Below are 15563 nucleotides of genomic sequence, written 5' to 3'. Positions count from 1 at the left end.
GTTTAAAAAAGACAGATGCACCCCTATGTTTATCACAGAACTATTTACAATAGCCAAGAAATAGAAGCATCCTAAGTGTCCATCAGTTGATGAATGGATAAAGAAGATGTGGTACATATACACAATGGAATATTATTCAGTCATAAGAAGAAAATAAATCCTACCATTTGCAACAACATGGATGGAGCTAGAGGTATTATGCTCAGTGAAATAAGCCAGGTGGAGAAAGACAAATACCAAATGATTTCACTTATCTGTTGAGTATAAGAACAAAGGAAAAACTGAAGAACAAGACAGCAGCAGAATCACAGAACCCAAGAATGGACTAACAGTTACCAAAGGGAAAGAGACTGGGAAAAATGGGAGTGTGGGGAGGGATAAAGGCTGGGAAAAAGAAGGGGGATACTATGAATAGCATGTATAATGTGGGGGGTGTGGGAAAGGGGAGGGCTGTGCAACACAGAGAAGACAAGTAGTGATTCTACAACATCTTACTATGCTGATAGACAGTGACTGTGATGGGGTTTGTGGGGGGAACTTGGGGTAGGGAAGAGCCCAGTAAGCACAATGTTCTTAAAAAAAAATTAATTAAAAAAGTAAAGAAAGAAAGAAAAAAATTAAATAAATAAATAAATGAATAAATATGTATACATACACAAACAGGCACATGCACAGACACACACACATATGTGTATATCCTTGTTTTTTAACATCTTTTTCCTTTTTTATGTAATTATGAAAAATTATCTGCATGTCCAGTATGATAGCCATGAGCCATGTATGGCTTTTGAACACTTAAAATGTGCCTAAAGCAGTGAGGAACTAAATTTTAACTTTTGTTTAATTGTAATTAAAATTAAGTTTAGATAGTTAGTGTAACTTGTGGGTACCATACTGAACAGCAGAGTTTTAAGGGAAAAGTGATTTTTATAAAGTATTAGTATTAAGAAACAACTTAGAGGGAAAATAAAATGTATGCCATATTTTCAAGGTAGTTAAAGAGATATAGAAACTGCTGCTTTGTTTTATAAGTTCTTAAGACAAAATTAAAAATGGGAATATGGCAGTGGTTACAGCTGAAAACCTGTATTGATTACTTAGAAAACTGGAGTCAGTGGGCTACAAAATTTCCTTATGCAAAGAGAATAAAAGAAGGTAGATTTCATAACATATAGATGATTAATGAATCTACAATCTCACTGTTTTTAGAGATGTTTTAAAACATTATGAAGGAGCTTATATCTTGGAATCTGAAAATGCACAAGGTGCAGGTACATGAAATGTGAAGTTTTGAATTACTTACAAAATGCAAAGCAGTGTGTTCTCTCCTTGAGTTGTCTATGAAAATACTGCCTGTTAGACAAGCCTGGTAGAAAGTGCAAGTCATTGGAAGGGGAATACTGTTTTTCAATTTGCACATAAATCTGAGGCCAGTCTTTAGAGTTCCATACTTTCATTGTGATTAAGGTTTTATTTTCCTCAACACCACAATGGATTTATGGTAATAAAAATAAAATCACAATATAGCTGTTAAATTATTCTGTTTCTTGAAAATTTCCTGAAGAATTAAGTTGATATGAATACATATAACATTTCTTATTTATGCTCAAATGTGTATAGAAACAACTTGTGAAGTTCTTACCTATCTAGTAGGGAATTTAAAACTTTAATATAAAGTTATAGTTGTAATTTGCTTTGCTTTATTTCACATTTAAGTGATTACCAATAATTTGTTTAATATCTAAAAAAATATCAGTTTTGTTATATGTTTACAATTACAGACATAAATATCTGAGATGAATTTAGCCAGCAGAGAAATCTAAGGATTTTTTTTATCTTCTTGAAATTATCTTCTGCTACACATGTGTAGTGAATATAAGTTAACAAAACCTTTAGTCATGAGCTTAAAAGTTCACCAAAAGATATTGAAGATGAAGAGCTAAATATTTTATTGTAGTTTATATAAGGATTCCATTTGAGAAAAGGTTTTTCTATATGCCAATGTCCTGCATTTCACTACATACTGTGTTTGTCTACAGAACTAGTTAGCAAGAGTTATGGAGTAAGCCTGCTATGATGTAATTTTTCAGCTACTTTTACCTTATGCATCAATAACTCCTTTTGTTCTGTGTTCACAGTGCTGCCATTTGTGAGAGTGTGTGTGTGTGTGTGTCTGTCTGTGTGCCTGCATGACAAAATAATCCATTTGAAGGCCAGTAAGAGTGCTGTTAGTTTTCTTTTTTTTGTTGCTGTCAATCAGTAAATTCCACACTAAACACTCATGAAGAAATTGTGTAAGATGTCATAGGCAAATCCTTTTTTTGCATTGTGTATGAGGCAAATAAAAATCAAATCATGTATAAATATATACTTTCTTTTAGGTTTCATAATAATATATTCCAGTAAGGTCATAAATAAGCCTGATTAAGCCAACTTTCTGGAAAGGATAATACTTTTCTCATTTGTTCTCATAGATACAGAAATTTGAATACAAAGTTCTACATGGGCCTAGTCAGCCCTCATTGTATCCTTTATATTATCTAAGTGGACTTTTAAGAAAATTTGGTAAAAATTTGAAATATTTTTAATGATATTATTTGAGATCTATCTCTCTATAAGTAGTAGATACCATGTACTGGTAATAAGCATAGAACAGACATGATACTATCACCCAGCTAAGAAACAGAAGATGGACAATAATATTAACTCTCTATGTTCTCTTCCCTATCCTATCCTCTCCTCCTCCCTCCCGTAGGTAACACCATCCTTCATTATGTGATTATTCTCTTGCTTTTTGCAAATAAAATTTTACCACATATAATGAAACATGAAATTTAAAATTATTTTAGATGATAAATATCTGTATAGCATTGTAAAATCAGGCAGAATTGGATTCGTATCCTGGTTTTGGCACATAGTATCTCTGTATCTTTGATAGTTTTAGTCTGAACTTTAAAAAATATCTAAATAAAGAGGTATAGGAGGTATTGTTAGTACCTTCTTTTATACAGCTTTCATGGAGATGAAATGAGGCAGTATATCTAAAGTGCTCAGTGCAAGGCTTGGGCATACGGAATGTTTTTATCTTTGTTGTTATTATCATCATCATTTTATATTGCTGTATATGCATCAATTCTTCTTTATGACTCTACTATTTAGACAGTCAACATGGTTCAATCCAAAGCCTTAACTTAGTTCTCAAATAATAATTTCCTGTAATAATGTTCTTTCTTAATGAAAGTATTTCTTCAAATGTTATTAAGAGCATTATGAAGCATGTAATTCTATATCAATATTTATAGTCAATACTCCCATGATCCTATAGATAGTCAAAATTGAATGCCATGAACACCTGTGTTCTGTGTCTGTCCAAACATACCACATTCTGCTTTAGTGTCTATATAAAGTGAAACGTCTTGTGTTGACCATTTCATGACTTTTAAAAATATTTCAGTAACTTAAAATCTATTCGAACTTCCCACTACTATTTTCTGTGTGAGGAAATTGAAATAAAATTCCTTCTAAAATTGTTTCCATAGGTAATATTTATACATTATATATTATAGATATTTTAAGAGTGCTGCACATTTAGGAGATATTTAGCTGAACACATTTCATATACATATACAAAATTTAGTTCTCAATTATATAATTAATTGATAGATATGTAATAATGCTAAATAAACTTAGAGATTTCAGTTGGCATTCTATGCACCTGTAATGTTTTTAATATGTTATGTGGAAAAGAAAAATGATATCATTTTGGCAATTTCCTATTTTCCTACGTTGTTGAGTAGAAGTACAGATGCCATCATTTCTTCTGTTCTTTTTGTCACATGCATAATTTTAAAATATACAGTGCTTGTAATGGCTTTGAATAAATTATTACCTTCAAGAATTCTATATTTTTAATATGTTACTCAAAAGGTACTTTTCAGGTATTCTGTCAGAAATAGGCAGTATTGTTTACTTTATCATTTTCCTCCATCCTTTTGCATTTGTTTGCCAAGACAATCTGATGGAGTAAATAAACTTTTATAAATAAAATATATTTTCAAATTAAGACACAAGTGAACACTTAAGGTGATGCACTAATGATGTCATAATAAGGTTCAACCAGTGTTAATAATGTTGTATTATATATTATAAAGATACTGTAAAATGACATATTTAGGGCAGCGGAGTTTTCTGAATTTGAAAGTAATCGAAGAATTGTCAAAGAAAAAAATGTTACAGATTTTTAACAAAATAATACAACTTATAGGTGTAATTTAAACTGTGTTTGTATCATTTCTGTTTAAATGTCTGAGACAGATAAGGAAATACTAGTGTGATAATAAATGAACACACTGTGGACTGACAGAATTGAAAAACGAGAAGAGAATAATTATCAGAGAAGCAGCTGATAAAGTTAACATTTTAACGAAAAATGTCATTTCTAATTCACTAGTGTAATCTTACAGGCAAGATATGAACTCTGGGGTTAAAGATATCTGTGTATATTTTTTGTGGTCACATCTTAGTAGCTCTTTAAAAATAAACTCTATAACATAACAAAATCTAACTTTTTCTCCACTGTGTGTGCCTGTTGCCCTTTATGATCCTTTCATACTATGCTTTTTAGTGGGTCCTTAAGAAGATCTTTTTCTTGGATTTCAGTGTAACCTTACCATCTCTGCTATTAATTAACCTCTCTTCTCTGAACTGGTTACACGTTCTGTGTGCATGTTTGTCTTTCTTTGTTCTATTTGAGCTGCTCTATGAAATGTAGCAGAGGAACCAAGGCTCTCAGCAAAAGGGCACCAACTCTTTTTACAGCTTACTCCTTGGTTCATGGATTCTCAGCGGTCAGTTTGAGAACATAATTGTGTTCGTATGTCACCACAGACTATTCTCAGGGGCCTGCCCTCAATTCCTTATTTCCTTACAGAATCCTACATACCATTACCAGTCCCTTTACCATATAAGCTTTCAACTACACAATTTCAAGACACAATTCCCAGGGGAGAACTTAAAAAAAAATGCAGTTGATAACTAGCTTTGGTTATGTGTATATTCAGACAACCAGTGACCAAACTGCAGAGATTTCCTTGTCCCTCTATGACACATTTCTATAAGTGTAAGGTGGGATACCCAACTGTCACAAACCCAGCAAGTCTCATCTACATGGATGTTACAGGATTCAGTTTCTATTTTTCAGTCAGAACAACTGCACTATGGCCCCAGATTTTTCAGTGCACACTAAGCAAGACAACATTCTTCAGAGAAGTTACATTGTTTCCCTTTGTCTGAAAACTGCTGTGTTCTGATAATTTGTTTCAAACAAACTGTCATGGTATTTAAATATAGGCAGTTCTTAAAAGTTATTAGTGAAGTGCTACAGGTTGAGATTCTTTCTAAAAATAATTTGGTTAACAAAAATAATTTGGATAACAAAGATAAGGGATCAGCTGTTTACTTCATGTGACATTGGGTCAAGTTAATTATCTCACTGAACTACATTTATAGCTCTTACTGGGAAGGATGATCAACCTGACTTGACCAGACAAACCCAACATTAGGAACAGGTGAGACAATTTTGTTAGAAGCAGCTTCTCTGTCAGTTAAACACTGGGAGTCATGGAAGTTATGTTCATGCTGCAGTGGAAAGTAGAACAATAGATGGGAAAAGACTCTTCGGAGATGGAATATCATTCTCCACTTATTAAATGAAATAGTGTGACTCATTAAATGAAATAGTATGAGATTAACCTTCAGAATGGATTCCTGCTAGTTGTGGATCAGTCTCTGATATGAGATTTCAAAGGCAGCATCCAAATTCCTTGGAGGCAAAGTAATGTAGCCTTTTACCTCAGGGTTTATGGAAACTTTTGACCAGCCCAGAATAGTCTGTCACCAGAAGCTGAGTTACTAAACAAGAATTGGGAAAATAAGAGCTCATATTGAAGGACAGACCATAATTGAGGTAGTGGCCTTGGCCTGAGTCAGTTTGAAAGGTCTTTTAGGGAGACCTAAAAGCTGAAATTTTCAAAACAATGTCAGGAATAACAAAAAAATAAGCAATCCAAATCAACTGTTTTCCTCAAAGAAAATGCATGTCGGTTTGCCAGAGATATACTTTGCAGAGAAGTGTTTTGTTTCATTTTGTTTTCTGATGTGTCAGGCAAATCTCTCTCTGCTGAGAGGTGAACTAAGTAGATCTCCCAATCCATTCCTGTCTCTGTCACCTCTGACTTCTGACCTCTGAATTACATAAAATCCTAAGTCTGACTTGGGTCCTCTAGAGCGCTATCAAGAAAGGACATCAGAGACTTATGGAGTAAACTGGCATGCAGATTTTTTCTTACTGGTGGGTTCCATCACTTTTATTGAGTCTCTTTATTATAGATTTTTCAGAAGTAGAATACTGTTATTCAAAACCATTTGGCTATGAGTCTTTGGCTGATCCTTACCTATGATATAAATATTCCTCAAAAAATTAGGAAGTCATAAAGCCAAATAAATCAAGAAAGAATCAGGGATTGGTGTCTAGAATCTTGAGGTTGCCTCAATTTGAGTGAGGAACGTGTCCAGGAGGGACTGAGGAGTTTATTTTATATTGATTTCAGTAATCATGATCAGCTGAGAAATCAAATAATTATCCTCTCATTAAATATAACCATCCTGTTCAAGGCTAGGAATTAGGGCTACCTTCTTACTTATAAGTGAATACTTGCTGAAAAAGAGGAATGGCAAAATGGGTGTACTATTATATTTCACTTAGACAAGAAATGCAACTATCTGTGTATGTGTGCACATGAGTATGTATACACACAATAAACAATAACAAATCTTTATTTCTTTGCTATTTGAGAGCATAAGCAAAGTTGTAAAACTTTTCAACTCTTTATGATATGAATCAACCCTATAGCCATATAACACAATCAAATTTAAGTCCCAATGCAATAAAATCCTAAATATTTTTAAATATAATTCACCAGTATACTGAAAGAAAAACATACCATGACAAAAGTAACATTTAATTCCAAGAAGGCAACATATATTCAGTATTACCAGGTTTATATTATCAATAATTATCCCAATAGTTGTAAAATTTGCAATAAAGTATATTTTATTAAAAAACCTCTTAATATACTAGAACTAGTTTATCATTGAAGATAACTGTTCTTAGAGGAGAACTAAGAAATTTGTCAATGACTGACAGAATGTTCCATCTTGGTGAACTAATTGCACTAATTGTACAATGAAGGATAAATAACATGTACTATGTACTCCATGTTCTAAGGAAAGAAACATTTTATTGGTAGGAATATATATGTTATTTTATGTTTCATATAATTATATATATATTTCCCTCCCCCCAACCCCCCCAGCTCTTTGGGAATTTTGGGAAGACAGGGTAAACTTAGTTACATATTTTTCTCTATTCCTCTGGCTAAGTGCAATTAAAACCTACACATTATACATTATCTACAAAACAAATATTCTGAGAAGTAAAGAGAGAAAAGCAGACAGCATAGGACCTTGGGACCTGAGGAATGACACAATGATGAGTTTCCTGTGTTTGCTTTTTATCTCATATATCCCAGACTTGGAGCTAGGGAAGGCAACAACTTAGAAACATCAATAGGTACAGACAGAAATAAAAGGCCCCCAAATACCTGCACTTTCTAACCAAAACAAGTTGGCTCTGTAGCAGGAAGAAACTCTTCATAGGAAACACTTTATTGCAGGAAAAACACCATAGAGAAGACCATGGCACCACCCCTCCCTAGCCCCCAAAGGCAGATTGGGAGCCTCAGTCATCTTCAAGTGCAGCTGCAGGAAGGTGCACCCACCTCCCTCCCCTTCTGCACAGTAATGGTGTCAGAGGAGGCTGAACTGGGAGCCAAGTTATTCATTCCCTCTAGATGGCAGTGAGGACGCCACATCGTACTGACGGTGACCACGTGGTGAGCCTGGATTTCCACTTACACCTGGCAGGAGTGAGGTAATATTCTTCCTTCTCCCCCTAGGAAAGCATTACAGGAAGCCTCTGGAGAGTCAAGACTTTCACTCTTGCCCGCAGCAACAAAGTCATCCCTCCCTCCCGCAACCTCCTGTAAGTGAAAGCTATGTAAGATGCAGAAACAAGGCAGAACTTACCCCTCCCAGACAGAGGGATAGTAGTAGAGGCCTAGCAGGGAGCCACAACTCCTATCATCTCACAATAATAGTGAGTGCCTTCTAACCTTGGGTACTAATAGAGGCCAAATGGAGGACCTAGACTTCTACTCTCTTCTGGTAGGACCGAGGTGGCACTTCACCCTTCCCTTGCCAGAGCAATGTCAGAGCAAGTCAGCCACAGCAGGTTTAAATGAAAACCGGAGTTTCATAATATTTAAAATGTCTAGATTTCAATACAAAATTACTCATTGTACCAAGAATCAGAAAGATCTCAAACTGAATGAAAAAGACTATATATGCCAACCCTAAGATAACATATGTTAGAGTTATCTTGCAAAGATTTTAAAGCAGTCATCAAAAACAATGTTTAAATGAGCAGTTAGGAACATGCTTGAAACAAATGAAGAAAAATTAGTTTTGGCAAGGAAATATAAAGTCTCAGCAAAGAAATTGAAGATAGGAAGAAGAAACAAATGGGAATTCTAAAATGGAAAAACACATTAACTGAAATAACTCAATGGATAGGCTCAACAGCAAAATGGAGAAAACAGAGGAAACAAAATCAGTGAACTTGAAGGTGCAACAATAGAAATCACTCAATGAGCGGCCTGCCCAGCCCGTTGTTCTGGCGCAGGTGAGGCGGGCGGCTCGCCTCGCGTGGCCCTCGCCCCGGCGAGCGGCCCTTCGCGCGAACTTTCTTCGCGAGCCGAGGAGTTTGTTTATCGACAAGCCTACAGGGAGCGTTTCCAGCTGCTGCCTCGGTGCGTCTCCCTGGCCGCCGCCACCGTGGGCCCGCAGACTGTTGCTCAGAAGAGAAGATGTTTGGTTTTCACAAGCCAAAGATGTACCGGAGTAGAGAGGGCTGCTGTATTTGCAGAGCTAAGTCCTCCTGTTCTCGATTCACCGACAGTAAACGCTATGAAAAGGACTTCCAGAGTTGTTTTGGGTTGCATGAGACTCGTTCAGGAGACATCTGTAAATGCCTGTGTCCTGCTTGTCAAAAGATGGAAGAAATTGCCAGCAGGATCAAAAAAAAAAAACTGGAATCATGTGGTAGATGCAAGGGCAGGACCCAGTCTGAAGACTACATTGAAACCAAAGAAAGTGAAAACTGTCTGGAAACAGGATAAAAAGCAACCAGATCAGTAAACTGCAGAAGGAATTTAAACGTCACAATTCTGATGCTCATAGTACCTCCTCAAATGCCACTCCCGCTCAGTTTCCTTGTTACAGTAACCAGTCAGATGATGGCTCAGATACAGAGATGGCTTCTGGCTCTAACAGAGTGCCCGTTTTTTCCTTTTTAGATCTCACATACTGGAAAAGACAGAAAATATGTTGTGGGATTATCTCTAAAGGCCGTTTTGGTGAAGTCCTCATCGACACACATCTCCTCAAGCCTTGCTGCAGCAAATAAGGAGGCAGCTGCCGAGAAGCTGGAGGAGCAGGGCCCAGAGCCTCTGCCCATCTCCCCCCAGGAGTAGGTACTGAGGTGTATGCAGAAAGGGAACCAGAAACCCATCTATATTTTGGAAAGGAAACAGAGCAACAAAATCCTTATATTTTTAACCTGGATTACCTGCTATTCTGCCAAAAGACAATTTCTAGAATAGTGTTGAATGGGTTATTTGTCTTCTAGTTCCACAAACTCTGAAGCTTACTGAAAGAAAAAAAGTATACATAATATTTAAGATGCTTAGTATTTCATAGGAAAGCTGAATGCTGCTGTAAAGTGCTCTAAAGTGCTCTTTAAGTCTTTTTTTAAAAAATCCCCTTCTAATGAATGAAACTACGGGAATTTCAGGGGACAGAGATGGGATTTGTTGTATGATAAACTTACATAGTTTTAGTTTTTCTATATTGAGAAGCAGTGGTTAGGGCATTTTAAAAAAATGGCTGGCTGTACTTGTTTTCCCTCATGGTAATAAATTCGTCATAACTTGGTAACATGGACTTGCCCCTAGAGGTAGTTAATAATTTTGAAATAATAAGGTCTTGCCTAGGTTCTGATGATTCAAACCTATACTACTGAATATTAAAAGCAGGACAGACTAAGCTCTTTTGCAAAAACCTTGAAGGAGTAATTTTTAAACATACAGAGAGGTAACTTGACTGTATATGTTGCATCCTGTGTCACCTCCCTCCATGCTGTTATTTGATAAAGACTTTTATGAAACTTCTAAAGCAGAATCAGAGTTCCTCTTGGGGAAGTGTCAAGCCTTCAGGATGAGCAGTCCTAACTGAATAGTACCAAAGCATCACCACATGGTAGAGAACACACTCTATTAAAAATGTTATCTGAGAAACACTGTGTGCAACTCTTCAGAATGGCACAAGTGAAAAGGTGAATGCTTCATGGGGCACATTTCTTAGAGGGCTTGCTGAGTGTGTAAATAATTGACTCGATTGTGTTACATGACCAGTGACTTCATTGAAAATCTGCACAATTCAGTTTTAGTTCTGGATTACTTCAGTTGACCTTTGTGAAGGTTTTATCTGTGTAGAGTGGTTGTTTGACTTGTTTTAGCCTATTAGGGTTTTGGAGATTTTTCACTATATTAAAGTTTAATTCTACTAAAAGAAAAGAGGTGTGTGTGAATGCTGAGTGGGTTACTTTTGGTTTGGCTTTTAGTCAGGCTTTGTCCTGATGCTGAGCTACAAGGTGATAAATCCTGGATGTGGAGCTCTATGAGACTGAAGTCATCACTAAGAGTCTCTTACTTGAACCCAAACCAGAGTACTCTCATTGCCTCTTTTCTAAAAGTTCAGGACCAGTAATATCCCCAATTCAGATTTCATGAGGGAGGATCAGCCTGCCTTACAATAACATGACTCAATGCTTATTTTTGAAATTGGATTTTAAAAATTGGATGGTATAAATAATAAGGAGTGAGCCACTTTTTATGGGCACCCTGTAGTTCTATAGTTCTTAATCTGAACTTAAAATTTTGTATTTCCTTCCTTTTGGAAAAAACTACAAGCCACCATATGCACAGACTACACAGTGAGTCCAGCTGGCTCTCCTACAGCCTTTGAGGTGTATTCCAAGAGTCCCAGCCATTACCATCTTCCTCCTGAGTTCTTTTGAAAAGGTTTTAAAAAATTTTTTGTACACTTTGGCTGCAGTATTGGTGGTAGAATATACTATAATATGGATCTCTCTATTTCTGTATTTATTTATTTATTACTAGACCTCAACCACAGTCTTCTTTTTCCCCTTCCACCTCTCTCTGCCTGTAGGATGTATTGTATGTAGTCATGCACTTTGTATTAATATATTAGAAATCTGAAAATCTATTTTGTACTTTTTATACTGTTGGATACTTATAATCAAAACTTTTACTAGGGTATTGAATAAATTTAGTTTTAGAAATTTTTTTTTAAAAAATCACCCAATGAGAACAAAGAGAAACAGAGTGGGAAAAAAGTAAAAGCAAAATGGAACCACAGGAGCCAGTGAGATCATGAAAGATAATTTAACATTTGTGTCATTTGAATCCAGGAAGGAAATAAAAAGAGAATAGGTCTGAAAGAGTATTTGAAGAAATGTGTGAAAACCCCTCCAATTTGGTGAAAGACAGAAACAATTTTAAGAAGCTGAGCAAATTTCAAACAAGATAAACCTAAAGATATCAACAGTGTAGTTCGACGTCTGAAACCTAAAGACAGAAAAAGAAAAATCTTCAAAGTTCTGAATGAGAAATGGCACTTTTACCTATAAGGCAAAAATAATTCTCACCACTGTAGGCTTCCAATTGGAAACCATGAAGGCTAGAAAGAGAAGACCTCTAAACCCAGAATTCTCTATCCAGTGAAGATATCTTTCAGGAATGAAGGTAGAATCAAGACATCTTGGAAGAAATAAATTGATGTGAACAGGATTTGATAAAAAGGAATATGCAAATCCCCAAAATGCATATGGAATATGGAATGTGTTCAACATCATCTATCAGGAGAAAAAATATTAACTCCTCCCTGATAATACAACTCTTCACCTACCAGAATTGTTTAAATATAATGGATGTACAATATTAATATGACAAGGTATGGAGGATCTGGACATCATATTCACAGCTGGTTAGTTAGTTGTAAATTGATTAAAGGACTTTGGAAAACTCTACCTACTAAAGTTAAACATATGCCTATATCATGACTTAGCAAATCTGTTGCTGATATACCCAAAATCCATAAGTACATAGATCCTCAAAAATCAGGCATAAAAGAATGCTTGCAATTGCTTTATTCATAAGATTTCCAAACTACGAACAACCCAGAAATCTATCTACAGAAAAATGAATAGGATAGTCAACCAATAGAATACTCACCTATAAAAAAGGGTGAAATTCTGATATGCAGAATAATGTGAATTAATTTCATAGATACTATTTTGAGCAAAAGATGTAAGACACAAATGAGAATATATCACATAACTCCATTTATATGAATTTGAAGAATCAACAGTAGTTATGGGTGGTTATAAATGTCAGAATAATTGAATTCTGAGGATGAGTATTAATTATAAAGGAGAATGGAGGAAACATCTAGACCCTTGAAAAAAGTGTTCTATTTTGTAATCATATTTTAAATTTTTTGTGCACAGGTAGAGTTGAGCACTGGCTTAAGTATGTTAATTTTTTATACTGATATCATTGATATGCACTCTTATGAAGGTTTTACATGAAAAGCAATGTGGTTACTACATGCACCAATATTTTTGAGTCCCACTTCCCATACCCCATTGCAGTCACTGCCAATTAGTGTAGTAAAATGCCTCAGATTTATTACTTACCTTCTCTGTGATACACTGTCTTCTCCGAGATCCCTTCCCCCTCCACACACCATGTGTACTAATCAAAATACACCTCAATCCACTATTCCCTCCCTCCCACTCTACCTTATCCCATCCTATTTGGCAACTGCTAGTCCCTTCTTGAGTTTGTGAGTCTACTGCTGTTTTATTCCTTCAGTTTTGATTCATTGTTATAATAACAAATGGTAGGATTTGTTTCTTTCTTATGGCTGAGTAATATTCCATTGTGTATATGTACCACATCTTCTTTATCTATTAATCTACTGATGGACACCTAGATTTCTTTCATCTTGTCTATTGTAAAAAGTACTGCAATAAACGTAACGGTATATATGTTTTTTTGAATCTGAGAAGTTGTTTTTTTTGGGTAAATTCCTAGGAGTGGAATTCCTGGGTCAAATGGTATTTCTATTTTTAGTTTTTTGAGGAATCTCCATACTGCTTTCCACAATGATTAAACTAGTTTACATTTCCACCAGCAGTGTAGGAGGGTTCTCCTTTCCCTTCATCCTTGCCAGCATTTGTTGTTCCTTGTCTTCTGGCTGCGGCCATCCTAACAGGTGTGAGGTGATATCTCCTTGAGGTTTTAATTTACATTTCCCTAATGTAGATAATTAGTGATGTGGAGTATCTTTTCATGTGCCCATTGCCCATCTGAATTTCTTCTTTGGAGAATTGTCTGTTCATATCTTCCACCCATTTTTTAATCAGGTTATTTGGTTCTGGGTGTTGAGGCGTATGAGTTCTTTATATATTTTGGATGTTAACCCCTTGTTAGATACATCATTTACAAAAAATATTCTCCCATACGTAGGATGCCTTTTTGTTCTACTGATGGTGTCCTTTGCTATACAGAAGCTTTTTAGCTTGATGTAGACCCATTTGTTCATTTTTGCTTTTGTTTCCCTTGCCTGAGGAGATTTGTTCAGGAGAAAGTTGCTCATGTTCATATTCAAGAGATTTTTGCCTATGTTTTCTTCTAAGAGTTTTATGGTTTGATGAATTTCATTGAAGTCTTTGATCCATTTTGAGTTTACTTTTGTGTATGGGGTTAGATAATAATCCAGTTTCATTCTCTTGCATGTAGCTGCCCAGTTTTGCCAACACCAGTTGTTGAAGAGGCTGTCATTTCCCCATAGTATGTCCATGGCTCCTTTATGGTATATTAATTGACCATGTATGCTTGGGTTTATATCTAGACTCTAGTCTGTTCCATTGTTCTATGGGTCTGTTCTTGTGCTAATACCAAATTGTCTTGATTTCTGTGGTTTTGAAATATAGCTTGAAGTCGGGGAGTGTAATCCCCCCACCTTTATTCCTCCTTCTCAGGATTGCTTTGGCTATTCAGAGTCTTTTGTGGTTCCATAATAATTTTGGCATTATTTGTTCTAGTTTGTTGAAGAAGGCTGTTGGTGTTTTGACAGGGATTGCATTGAATTTGTAGATTGCTTTAGGCAGGATGGCCATTTTGACAATATTAATTCTTCCTATACATGAGCACAGAATGTACTTCCATTTATTGGTTATCTTCTTTAATTTCTCTCATGAGTGTCTTGTAGTTTTCAGGGTATAGGTCTTTCACTTTCTTCGTTAGGTTTATTCCTAGGTATTTTATTCTTTTTGATGCAATTGTGAATGGAATTGTTTTCCTGATTTCTCTTTCTGCTAGTTCATCATCAGTGTATAGGAAAGCAACAGATTTCTGTGTATTAATTTTGTATCCTACAACTTTGCTGAATTCAGATATTAGATCTAGTAGTTTAGAGTGGATTCTTTATGGTTTTTTATGTGCAATTATCATGTCATGGGCAAACAAGGGCAGTTTAACTTCTTCCTTGCCAATCTGGGTGACTTTTCTTTCTTTGTCTTGCCTGATGGCCATCACTAGGACCTCCAGAACTATGTTGAATAAAAGTGGTGTGAGTGGGCATCCTTGTCTTTTTCTTGTCTTAAAGGAAAAGCTTTCAGCTTCTTGCTGTTAAGTGTGATCTTGGCTGTGGGTTTTTGTCATATATGCCCTTTATTATGTTGACGTATTTGCCCTCTATATCCATTTCGTTGAGAGTTTTTATCATGAATGGATGGTAAATTTTGTCAAATGCTTTTTCAGCATCTATGGAGATGATCATGTGGTTTTTCTGCATCTTTTTGTCAACATAGCAGATGATGTTGGTGGATTTTCAGATATTGTACCATCCTGCATCCCTGGAATAAATCCTACCTGATCATGATGGATGATCTTTTTTATGCATTTTTGAATTTAGTTTGCCCTTATTTAGTTGGGTATTTTTCCATCTATGTTCATCAGGGATATTGGACTGTAATTTTCTTTATTTGTGGTGTCTTTGCCTGGATTTGGTATTAGAGTGATGCTGGCCTTAAAGAATGAGTTTGGAAGTATTCCCTCCTTTTCTACATTTTGGAAAACTTGGAGGATGGGTATTAGGTCTTCCCTAAATGTTTGATAAAATTCAGTGATGAATCCATCTGGTCCAGGAGTTTCCTTTTTAGGTAGTTTTTTGATTACCAATTCAATTTAATTGCTGATAAGTGGTCTATTAAGATTTCCTGTTTCTTCCTGGGTCAG

At 35.6% G+C, this 15563-nt stretch overlaps 1 long non-coding RNA gene and 1 pseudogene across 1 annotated transcript in view; both read left to right on the top strand.

The window, feature by feature from the left end:
- LOC140843748 (uncharacterized) overlaps positions 1 to 15563 on the top strand; it is a 297778-nt gene that overhangs the window by 55164 nt on the left and 227051 nt on the right. The gene's annotated exons all lie outside the window — the stretch shown is intronic.
- Positions 8956 to 9650, top strand: LOC108407645 (SIN3-HDAC complex-associated factor pseudogene; annotated as a pseudogene).

The sequence above is a fragment of the Manis javanica genome, chromosome 10 (assembly GCF_040802235.1).
Source record: "Manis javanica isolate MJ-LG chromosome 10, MJ_LKY, whole genome shotgun sequence".
In the NCBI taxonomy this organism is placed as follows: Eukaryota; Metazoa; Chordata; class Mammalia; order Pholidota; family Manidae; genus Manis; species Manis javanica.
This window is presented reverse-complemented; position numbering and strand designations above follow the sequence as displayed.